This window comes from Netta rufina (genome assembly GCF_964035555.1).
Source record: "Netta rufina genome assembly, chromosome: W".
NCBI lineage: Eukaryota > Metazoa > Chordata > Aves > Anseriformes > Anatidae > Netta > Netta rufina.
The window spans coordinates 15,244,151-15,256,520 of NC_140139.1; positions in this window are offsets into that span (position 1 = coordinate 15,244,151).

The following is a 12,370-nucleotide window of genomic DNA, read 5'->3' on the forward strand; positions in this document are numbered from 1 at the left end:
CTTTCAAGAGCCCTTGGGATACCGGGTCCTCGGGACTCATCCCCGAGTACTTTCTCATTCTGACCCCAAGTCTCTCATATGATTTCTGTGTTGCACACTATCCTTACTCCAGCCAGGATTGGCAAGTGGGTATTTCTGCTCTGCCGGTAGTACCCCTGGTCCTGGAGGATGAGCTCTTTCCCATTCTTGTATAGCAGCTCTCCTCCTGATCATTCCCATCTCTTTCCCTGTAAACAACATACTTATAGGCATAATTCCCTCCCCCAAGAGTATAAGTCAGGTCCTAGGAACTGGTCTAATTGTTCAGCTAGGCTGTTGGGGTCCTCGAATAAAGACTTCCTCTCCTTCTTAAAAGTCCTAACCTCTCTGCTGCTAAGGAGGGGGGGTAGTTCACCTAAGAGGATACACCGTTAGTGTTAGTACTGTTAGTGCCAGGGAAGGCAAAATTCTCAATATATCTTCTACCTTGTTCTAATTCTTGACAGAGCCTAGAGTACGATCCTTCCTTAGGGACAGTGTTAACTACAGTCCCTGTCTCCCTTCCTGGAGTGACTGCTGCTGCCACGGGTACAATATTAGGATTATAGGGAGCATAACTTGGCTCCTTCTCCGAAAAAGGAAGCTTATTGTTTACACATAAACGTAAAGCCTGAATTTTCATCAGACCCGTATTTTGGCCAAAATACTGCTGTTTCCTTAATTGGTTCTTTTGTCCAGACTGATACACAATATTTATTTTTTTTTTCTCCCCTTCTACAATCTCCTCTAATTTTGGGATTACGTTTCCAATTTCTTATCATTCTTCAGGAAGAACTGTTGGTAGGCACTCCCCCAGGGATATTTCCCATTTTTCCTAGCCCTTGTCAGCGTGCTGCTACAGAAATTTCCCTCCTGCAGGGTACCTCACACTAACGTTCCGATTCTGGAAAATGGGGGTGTACTGCCAAGCACTTCCCCGTGCAAGGGCTACCACACACCTATGAATTTACCAGATTCCCTGGTGTACTTCCAAGCACTTCCCTGCGCAAGGGCTTACCGTACACCAAATTTCCCGAGACTCTTCCTTTCTCTCCCTTATCTCACGCTTCGTCCGTCTCCGGCCACGCCCCTCACGGAGCCACGGAACCGCGGATCAGGACTCCACACTCTCTTCGTACAAAAGTACGTCTCAATCACACATCACGCAGAGTCTCACCCGACCCCCAAGGCAATACTTAACATTTCTTACCTTGGTCTGTGCACAGAGTTACCGGATCAATTAGCAAACCCGGAGTGCCTACCTTCTTCTCTTTCCCAGTACTTCACGGATCCCGCCTCTTTAATCAGTCTCGGGCCCTCTGTCAGCTCTCCGCAGAACCGCCACCGTCGATGCACAGGACCGCTGAAATCAGCGGGGCATGCTTTCCTCCTGCTGCGGCGGTGGGGCTCCCCGGTAGGTGACTGGATCCCGGACGAGCCCCCAAATTGCGAGAAACACTCCGTAGCCAATAACTTAGGCTCAGGCGAGGATCTCAGTGAAGTAGTAATTTACTCGCGATTGATTGCAATGGCGGGCGCCCCACAAGCAGGAGAGCACACCTACTAGTTCCAAAACACAGTTTATATGCTTTTTGATGACAGGACCCTCCCCTGTTTCCCCACTGAGGGGGTAATCCAGGGACCTTACTTAAAGATCACCTAATTCCAACCCCCCCTCCCCACGCCCTGGGCAGGGACACCTTCCACTAGACCAGGTTGTTCAAAGCCCCATCCAACCTGGCCTTAAACACGTCCAGGGACAGGGCATCCACCACTTCTCTGGGCAACCCGTTCCAGTGCCTCACCCCCCTCTCAGGAAAGAATCGCTTCCAACTATCCAACCTAGTGTCTACCCTGTCTGACTTCAAAACCATTACTCCTGGCCCTATCGCTCCTCTCCCTGGCAAAGAGTCCCTCCCCAAATTTCCAGTAGGGCCCCCCCCCTTTAGGTACTGGAAGGCCCCTCAATGGTCTCCCCGGCGCCTTCTCTTCTCCAGGCCGAACCACCCCAACTCCCTCAGCCTGCCTTCCTAGGAGAGGTGCCCCAGCCCCCGGTCATCTTCGTGGCCCTCCTCTGGACGCCTTCTAGTACGTCCACGTCCTTCTTGTGCTGGGGACCCCAGAGCTGAACACAGTACTTACTCTAGGTGGGGCCTCACAAGAGCACAGCAGCAGAGAGGGAGAATCACCTCCCTCCACCTGCCGGCCACCCTCCTTTTGATGCGGCCCAGGATACGGTTGGCTTTCCGGGCTGCAAGCGCACGTTGCATTGCCGGCTCCGGTTGACGAGCTTCTCATCAACCAACGCTCCCAGGCCCTTCTCCTCAGAGCTGCTCTCAATCCATTCTCCGCCCAGCCTGGATTTGTGCTTAGGATTGCCCCGGACCAGATGTGGGACCTCACGCTCGTAGCCCCAAGCGTTATTTATGACCCTATCAGCTCCACCCCAAACGCGCTGGTGGCTTTTGGGCGCTGCTCCCTGCAGGCAAATCCCCGCTTTTGCCAGGGCAGGCCTTACCTTTTCAGAACTTGCTCCACAACCTTCCCTGAGAGCCCCACTTCAACTGCTGGTGTTTCCGAGGGGGAAAGCTGCACCTCCCGTGCAGGGGGTGGCGGGAAGGAATACAAAGCCTGCGCTCAGCCCTGACACATCACAACTGGGTTTCTGCTCAGCTGGGGAGGAAGCTTCTGGAAAACTAGGCAGCGTCCCCCGAGGCTGCCCAAGCGTGGTCCGCGGTGCCCTGCAGCCGCACGGAGAGCGGAGCTCAAACTGGCCCGACACGGCGGCAGGGACGCGGCCGTCCCCACACGTGCAGTTCCTGCCTGAGGAGGCCACAGCGCTTCTGCCTCTCTGACAGGCTTGGAGGATAATGACATCAGAATACGCTCGCTTCAGTTTGAGCTTCCAGGAGGGCGCTACTGCCATCGGGATGGCCCACGGGGACGGGGCTGGGGGCAGGCAACCACAGGCAGCTTTAACATCTCAGTCCTCCCCGTCGGCCATCTCCCAGCTACCACGTGGGCCAATCAATGTGACCAGACACCAATTCACCCAAGGCAACAAAAATATTTACAAAGCTACATCTCTCTTCATAACTGTTTGTTGTTTACGGCTGAAACCAGTCCTGGGACAGGATATGCTACCTGGACCGAGCAAAGCCTTTGATGTGGTCCCTCACCACATTCTTCTCTCTAAATTGCAGAGGTAGGGCTTTGAAGGATGGACTGTTGGGTGGATAAAGAATTGGTTGGCTGGTCGCGGCCAAAGGGTTGTGGCCAACGGCTCTATGTCTTGGCGGAGGCTGGTCACAAGTGGCGTCCCTCAGGGGTCGGGCTCGGGACCGGTGCTCTTCAACACCCTTAGCAATGGCATAGACGACGGAATCGCGCAAGTTTGCAGATGACACCAAGCTGAGCGGTGCAGTCGATACAATAGAGGGAAGGGATGCCATAAGTGCAAGGCGTTGACCTTGGGCTGGGGCAATCCTAGGTATCTCTATAGGCTGGGAGAAGAAGAACTTCAGAGCAGCCCCGCGGAGAAGGACTTGGGGGTCCTGATGGACGAGAAGCTGGACGTGAGCCAGCAGCGCACGCTTGCAGCCCGGAAGGCCAACTAAGTCCTGGGCTGCATTAAAAAAGGGGTGACCAGCAGGGAGAGGGAGGAGATTCTCCCCCTCTACCCTGCTCTTGGGAGACCCCATCCGGAATACTGCGTGCAGGCCTGGGGCCCCCAGCACAAGAAGGATGTGGAGCTCTTGGAAAGGTCAGTCTCACCTCTGTCCCTGGAAAGCTGTTGGAACAGCTTGTTCCGGATGCCATCTCCAAGCCACTGGAAGAGAAGAAAGTTATGAGGAGTAGTCAGCATGGATTCACCAAGGGGAAATCGTGCTCGACCAACCTTGTAGCCTTCTATGATGGCATCACCAGCTGGGTTGATGGAGGGAGAGCAGTGGACGTCATCTACCTTGACTTTAGCAAGGCTTTTGACACTGTCTCCCACGACATCCTGCTAGCAAAGCTGAGAAGGCGTAGGATAGACAAGTGGACGGTAAGGTGGGTTGAGAACTGGCTGACTGGCCGAGCTCAGAGGGTGGCGATCGGTGGCGCAGAGTCTGGCTGGAGATCTGTGACTAGCGGTGTTCCCCAGGGGTCGGTGCTGGGTCCGGTCTTGTTCAACATCTTCATCGACGACCTTGATGAGGGAATAGTGTCCACCCTCCGCAAGTACGCCGATGATACAAAGCTGGGAGGAGTGGCCGACACGCCAGAAGGCTGTGCTGCCATTCAGCGAGACCTGGGCGGGAAGAAACCAAATGAAGTTTAACAAGAGCAAGTGTAGAGTCCTGCACCTGGGAAGGAACAACCGCATGTATCAGTACAGGCTGGGGGATGACCTGCTGGAGAGGAGCTCTGCGGAGAAGGACCTGCGGGTCCTGGTGGACGACAGGTTGACCACGAGCCAGCAGTGCGCCCTGGTGGCCAAGAAGGCCAATGGGATCCTGGCGTGCATTAAAAGAAGCGTGGCCAGCAGGTCAAGGGAGGTGATCCCCCCCTCTACTCTGCCCTGGGCAGGCCTCACCTGGAGTACTGTGTCCACTTCTGGGCTCCCCGGTACAAAAAAAGACAAGGATCTCCTGGAAAGAGTCCAGCGGAGGGCAACAAAGATGATACGGGGCCTGGAGCATCTTCCCTATGAGCAAAGACTGAGAGACCTGGGTCTGTTCAGCCTGGAGAAGAGAAGACTGAGAGGGGATCTTATCAATGTTTACAAATATCTTCAGCGTGGGAGACAGTGGGATTTCGCCACCCTCTGTGCAGTGGTTAGTGGGGATAGGACAAGGGGCAACGGCCTGTACTGGGTCTGGCTGGGACGTTAACTTTCCCTGCAGCAGCCCATACAGTGCTGTGCTCTGCACTTGTAGCTAGAACAGCAGTGGTATCACACCAGTGTTGCGTCTACTGCCGAGCAGCGCTGGCACAGCATCAGGACTCTCTCTAACCCTCCTAGGGGGTGGGCAAAAAAGCAAGAAGACAAACATCACCAGGGCAGCTGACTTCAACCAACCAAAGGGATATTCCATACCGTATGATGTCACACTCAGCAATAAAAGGTGGAAACAGGAAGAAGAGGGGAAGGCTGGGCTCTCGTTGTGAAAACGTCGGTCTTCCTCCCAAACACCGGCTACGCACGTTGAGGCCCTGCTTCAAGGACGTGGTCAAGCATCGCTCATTTGTGGGAAGTAGAGAGTAATTTCTTTCCTCTGCACTACTTCCACGTAGCCTTTGTTTTGTTTTTTTCCTTTTTCCCCTTTCCCCCTTTCTTTTCCCCTTTAGTTAAATTGTTTAATTAATAATAATAATCATTATTATCAAGGAAGGATCATATAGGACAAGGGGGAATGGTTTTAAACTAAGACAGGGGAGATTTAGGTTAGATATTAGGAGAAAGTTTTTCACTCAGAGGGTGGTGAGGCACTGGAACGGGTTGCCCAGGGAGGTCGTGGATGCCCCATCCCTGGGGGCGTTCAAGGCCAGGCTGGATGCAGCTCTGGGCAGCCTGTTCTAGTGGTTGGCTAACGAATCAAGTTTCTTTATGAGGAACGGAGTCACAAAAATCATTTCATTTAGCAAGTTTCAAACACTAAGAGTATTTAATAGCATTTTAACGTTCCCACGCTCCAGTAAGCCTTGAATGTAATCGCGATTAAACAAGGAGCAGAGCGAAGCCAGAGGTCTAACAAAGCACGAGAGGTGATCGCATTTAAAAGCCTTATGGTGCCTTTAGCTAATCCTTCTTCTAGTTACTGAACAACGGACTTCGTTTAGGGAAAAAAAAAAAAACACTAAAAATAAATACAAAAAAAATAAAGAGAACGTCAGCCGAGTCTCGAACTTATCAGAAGCCGACTCAAGCATCCCAGAGCCTTCTACATCCTGTGGGAGGAATTCCTTCTCAAAGTTGCGAAACCCACGAGGAGGACCGAAAAGAAAGCGGTAGCAAAACTCCTAGGGTAGTCAAGAACAGGCTGACAAGCACCTGTCAGAAATTACACCCGGTAGAGTTTATTCTGCCTCCTCCTCGGGACAGGGGCAGACAACAGACAATGCCTGGAAGCTTTCTTCCAACCTTATTCTTCTCTGGTTCTACATCTGCCAGTCCTCAACGCGGCTATTTCGCAATAAAAGGGCACGCTTTTATTCGGGAGCAGGGGGAAGATAGCAAGGCCTCAAACACACAGCACATCCTAGATCGTCTTAGGAAGACGGAGACCCACAGGACCGCCGAGCGCTTCTAGCTTCACGTTCCAAATGAATGGGCAAACCACCACCTACACGACACTGTCAACGGACCAAAACATTCTACGCACGTGCGCTCCAGGGAGACGCCGTTTTAACTTGCGGAACTATTTCCATCGGTAAGACACGCAAGACAGAGGTGATATCCCCATGCTCCATCTTTATTGTGCAAATGCTGCTCAAAAGCTCTTTATTACCCTCCACAGACAGCCGTCCAAAAAAAATAATAAATCAAACATCAACAGGGGCTAGACTGATGGGCAACATATGAAACCTATTCGGCGGCGACCCGTACGCGTGCAGTGACGCCTGCGGTGCAAAAACCTTAGCCGCGAGGCCGGCCCAACTGACCGCCACCCAGAATACGTAGATGTACACAATAGTCTGAAGGGCCCGAGGGTGGGCATTCACAGCCATCCGGAATCCATTGGTCAGGTCCAGGTTAACAGCACACTTCTTGCCAACAACCACGAAACGCCCAAGAAGCTGGAAAAAGGAAATAACGTCACCTAACGTGCTGTGCCACGACGCACAGAATGAACGCGAGCGGAGAACCACCCACAGAACACGGTTAGCTAATCCTTCACAATTCAACCGCCGCTCTTTGAATTACCCTCTAGACAGTAACAGACTACCAAACAGTCACAGAAGCTGAATTTGTCTTGGGGCTTAAAGCCCCCGTCATAGCTTCGGGCAACGTAAGCCACTCTGGCGGAAAATAAAAGCTTCACGGTGCCTTTTCTCTTGCGTGGGCTCACAGAGCCTTGGAACTTGACTTGCATAGCTAACAGCGAAACAAACACCCAAGCGCCGCTCAACCAGCTTTCCCTTTCCTCGCCTCTGACCTGCCCAAACCCCAAGCCCTCTTCTGCATAGTCAAGGCACCACCCCCGCTGTCCGGAAACCGTGAAAACGGGCATCAGACCGCACGCCGGAACAACGCTGCTTTTTGCACTGCAAGCGCGTAGCTGGAGACGAGCATCGCTTTATATCACTGCTCTCAGTCAAAAAGCTCAACTCCATTACAAGCTAGAGGCGAAAGACTACAGCATCGGACAACCCCAAATAGCCTACTGTGCGCCCCTCTGCAACATCCAGAGGAAAAGAGGGGACGGGAAAGAGTCTAGGAAGTTACAAACCTGTTACAGGTACAGCCAGCCTAGCAAACAGAAAGCTCCCACAGTACTCACGGGTCCGCCAGAATCGTCTGCTTCACATAACCGGACAACTGCCTTCTCAGGAAGGACTAGGAAAAAACACTGGAGCCTGAGGCGAACTATCACGGAACGCAAGGCGCTGGAGGAAGAGTAAACAGTTAAAACGTAGTCGGCTTCAGAGAAAGGCAACAGCTTAAGCAAATCACTATGCCCCACTGAACTCGTCCTACCGAAGCAGATTATCAGGCGCCCCAAACGCGCACGACAAAACAGCGATTCTTCTTAAGCGAGCTTTGAATAGGCAAAGTTCTCTACCTTCTACGCACAAGACACACAAGCGGCAAACAATGGCTAACTGTCCTTCGGTTATGTCCAAATATTGCCTCGGCCAGAGGCAGGAAGACATCTTCAAAGAACCTGGAGTAATCCGGCTGAGGCCGTATTAACTCTCCGTCCTCGAGAACGCCACGTACTCAGGGGAAGGAACGTTCCAAATTAGCCCGTTACGGCCGGACCGACGTCAGACACCCCCAGACCGAGGCCAAGGCATCACCTTCGAAACACGAATACCACCGACCTGTAGGAAACCATCAACTCGCAACTACTTGCGAGGGAACTCCCCAAATCACCAGCAGACAGAAACTGCATACGGCGCCAGAAGCAGGATCCAGCGCGCAAGGTGACGGGGGCAGCGAGACAGCCGAGTACTTCAGGTTAGCGACTTCCGCTATTTTTATTTGTTTTAGATGCGACTGAAACACTGCCGATAAGACTCGATTCCACAGATGCTTTGTACTTCTTACTCACCATCGCCTTTCGCTGCACGACAATCGAGAATTATAAGCCTTCCTCACGCTCCTCCCTATAACATCGCTCAACTGTAAAACAGGCCTTCGGTACAGCGAGCTAAGCAAATTCAAGACCATTCGCTAGAGCCAACTACGCTCCAAAAGCGGTTCTAAGCCCCCGCCCCCTCCCCCCACCTCAAGTTGAGACCAAGCGAGAAACTGCAACTAATTCGTCCTCCAGGAAACGCGTCGCACTAAGAGCGGTCAGAGTAGGTTGTCTGCTCTCAAGTCACTCATCAGACTCAAGTTAACGGCCTGGTTCTCCAATCAAGCACAGCGTTCAGGTTACATACGTTGCTGCAGCCAGTACGGCCGAGTCAAAACAGACGCGCGTGCGCACACACACACACGCAGACTCCTCGCGCAGCCTTCACCACGAAGGAGACAGGAAACGCGCCCTTTCGTAAAGGCGGGGCGCTACCGCAAGCACGGTTTCCGGAGAGCAGTTGAACGCTTCCAATACTCCAAACGGGCGGCAGCTGCAACATTACCGAGACCTATTAAGAAAGCGCTGTTCCAAGCAACGCGTCAACGCTTTGAGCAACCCGATCTAGTGAAACACGTCCCTGACCGCGGCAGGCGGGTTGGGCTAGATGATCTTTAAGGGTGCCTTCCAAGCCAAACCATTCTACGAGTCAGCACGCAGAGTGGGCAACGCAGCCCCTTTCACTAAGGGCCTGTTTTCCACGCTGCAGATAAACCCTGCCGTCAGAAGCAGAGGAAATCCCTAACTGTCCTATCTTTAGCATTTCAAACTTAAAAACAGCAACAACGGTTATGCTGGACACTAACTTAAAGTTAACACCTTGCAGATAACATCTGCAATTTTTTCATAACTCTCAGCAGCTGCTCACTTAGTTCCTAGCACGTTGCGGCGCACCAGCATCAGTGAACCTTGCCAGCGTGCTCTTATCACGGTCCACCTCCAGCACGGAAATGAGAGCTGGGAAGCTCTCGCAGCCTGCGGGATTGACTGGCTTCTAGGTGTTTAAGAAAGCTAGGAAAAGCTGCAATTCTTCCCTTTCACAAGCCACTTTGGAGAGAGCGCGCGCTCGTGTGCGCGGTGGGGGTGGTGCCATAACCAAAGCCTAGCACAGCCGAGCCGGGGCGTCTCTAGAACGCTATCACGAGGCGCATCAAGACCTGCATTTCTGCTACGCAGAAACGACTGATTACGGTCACTACTGCGATGCTCACTGCCTATATGCATACAGTCCGAACCCCCAAGGAGACCGACTGCGCCGGCGACCCAGTACGCGCCGTGGCACCCCGGGGGCAGGCACCGAAGAAGCGCGGCGTTTTAGAGGCGCTGCAGTAGAGAGCGCCACGAGCCGGAGAGACCCCGACCGACCGACCGTCCGTCCGTCCGTCCGTCCGTCCCTCCCTCCCGCAGCAAGGCCACCACCCGCCCTGCCGCACTCCCGGGACCCGCGACGGGCCCTCGTTTCAGAGGGCCTGCGAGCGGCCGAGGGAAAGGAAAGGAAAGGAAGGAAAGACTCGCACAACAACGCCGCGGCTACCTCCTCGTCCACGACCGCTCATCCTCACGGAGAACGTTGGCGGGGACCTCCTTGCCCTTGCAGGCGACCTCTCCGAAAGCTCCGAAAGCAGCGGCAGCGCCGCCACCGGGCCAGGCGGCCTGCGCCCTAACAATCCCGTCGGCCATGACGGCGCCCGCTCGGTACAACGCCCCCTCGCTTCCCGCACTCGGCCCGGCCCTCCGCGGCGCTCATTGGGCCGACAGATCGCCGCCGACCGCCCCCGCGCCTCGATTGGCTGCCTCGCCTGCCCTCTTCCCTTGTCCCCGCCCTCTCGGCGGCTCCGCTCCCGTCGACCCGGTGCTTATCGGCGCTCAGGGAGGTCGCGTGCCCTCGGGGCGCGGAGGGAGCCGACCGGGAGGGAGGAAGTGGGCGCCCGAAAACGGGCTGGGCGGCTCCGCGGAGGGAATCTGGGTCCTGCACGGCTGGGAAACGAGCTCCACAGAACAGGCGCTCCGCTCATAGAATCATAGCGTGGCTTGGGTTGGAAGGGAGGGCGAGAAACACTCCGTAGCCGATAGCTTAGGCTCAGGCGAGGATCTCAGTGAAGTAGTAATTTACTCGCGATTGATTGCAATGGCGGGCGCCCCACAAGCAGGAGAGCGCGCCTACTAGTTCCAAAACACAGTTTATGTGCTTTTTGATGACAGGACCCTCCCCCGTTTCCCCACTGAGGGGGTAATCCAGGTTCGCAATCTATCTGATGTGGTAATGTTTCTTCACTTATCTGACTTGACACCGCCATTTTCACCTAATTGTCCTAAGGAGTCTGGTTGTCTGCATTTTACGAGGTCGCCTGCTAAGCTTTCTTATCACTGCAAGCATATCTCAGTACCACGTTCCTTCCCTCTAAACAGCGGAACTCTGCAAAAACAACGTTTCCATTCCCACAACAGGTACCGCAGGTATTTGCATTCCTTGTATAACCGAGTGTATTGGGCTGGTAAAACATGGAATTATTAAAATCCTCCACATATCCCCCCAGTACACCACACAGCCGTTTGCTCACCCTCTCCCCTCCCTCTCTGGGATGGGGAGAGAAACGGGGAAACGGGAAAGCGAAGCCCGTGAGTTGAGATAAAGACAGATAAATAATAATAACAACAATAACAATAAAGACAATCATTATGATAATAGTATTACTAATAATAACGTGTATGAAACAAGTGATGCACAAAGTTTCTTTTTCTAACATATTTTGTTCATTGAATTTTTGCAATATTTGCTTGCTGAGCATCAAAGTTTCTGCGTCGTCCTTCTCCTGCTCAAAAGATTCATACTTAGCACGCACGAGCATAAGATGAGCTGCCTCTAATCGGCTTTTCACAACTGTGATTGCTCGATTGAATATACATGGTCCAAAAGTCAGTGCTAATGTAAGTAACAACAAGAGCCCCGCTATGGTTGATAGCAGGGTAGTAAGCCAAGGTGAGTAATTAAACCAGGATTCATACCAATTCTGACGAGCCTCATTTTCCCTTTTGCGTTTTTCTAATCCTTCCCGCAATTTAGTCATTGTATCTCTTACCACCCCAGTATGATCTGCATATACACAACATTCTTCACGTAGGGCTGCACACAGTCCTCCTTGTTGTAAGAAAATCAAATCCAACCCTCTACGGTTTTGGAGTACCACTTCGGATAATGACCTAACCGATTTTTCCAGAGCTGTTATTGACTGCTCTATACGGGCCAGATCCTCATCTACGGCAATGCGTAGAGAAGTAAATTCCTGGCTTTGTTTTATCAGGGAAGCAATTCCAGTTCCTGCACCTGCAGCCCCCAGAGCCATTAAAGTGGCTAAGGTGACGGCCGTAATAGGCTCCCTCTTTACCAGATGGTATTCAGCCACTGTGTGATGGGTATACATATACTCTTCAGTGTGGTATAGAATCCTTGGTATAATGACCACCTGTACACAAAAATCATGAGATGTGCTAAACAATTTTAAAGATATGCAAGGAGTGACTCCTAACGATGAACATACCCACCTAGTGTTATTTGCAGGAATTAACCATTTGTGTGTTTGGTCCATTTTTTCAGTGACATGGCACAGATTATTTTTATCTCTTGGAACTGTGCCGATACATCTACCTTTTCCCGTAACTTGAGTCAAAGTTATCCCGATTTCCTGACCCCAACTGCATTTGGAAGGATTTAACTCATTTGAATATTCAGACCTCCCCATATCTCCTATAGCTTCATAATATGGGGGCTTAACACTTACACATAGCCAGCACCCTTCAGTTATCTCAGGATTAGTTTGATTTAGTACCTGGAAACTAGCATTTATAACTTTCCACATACTACTCTCGGGTACGACCCCTTTCTTTTTTTTTTTTTTCACAATGTTTGGAAGCAGTGTGGGAAAGGATAACTCTGTCGACTTACTAGAAAACACTGTAGTAGGTTGGGCAGTCCCAGGTATATTTACAGTCTGGACAACCAAACCTTCCCCTAGTAACTCTTTATTAGGCCCGACTACCTTGGAAGTCTCGGGTTTTCCCTTCTT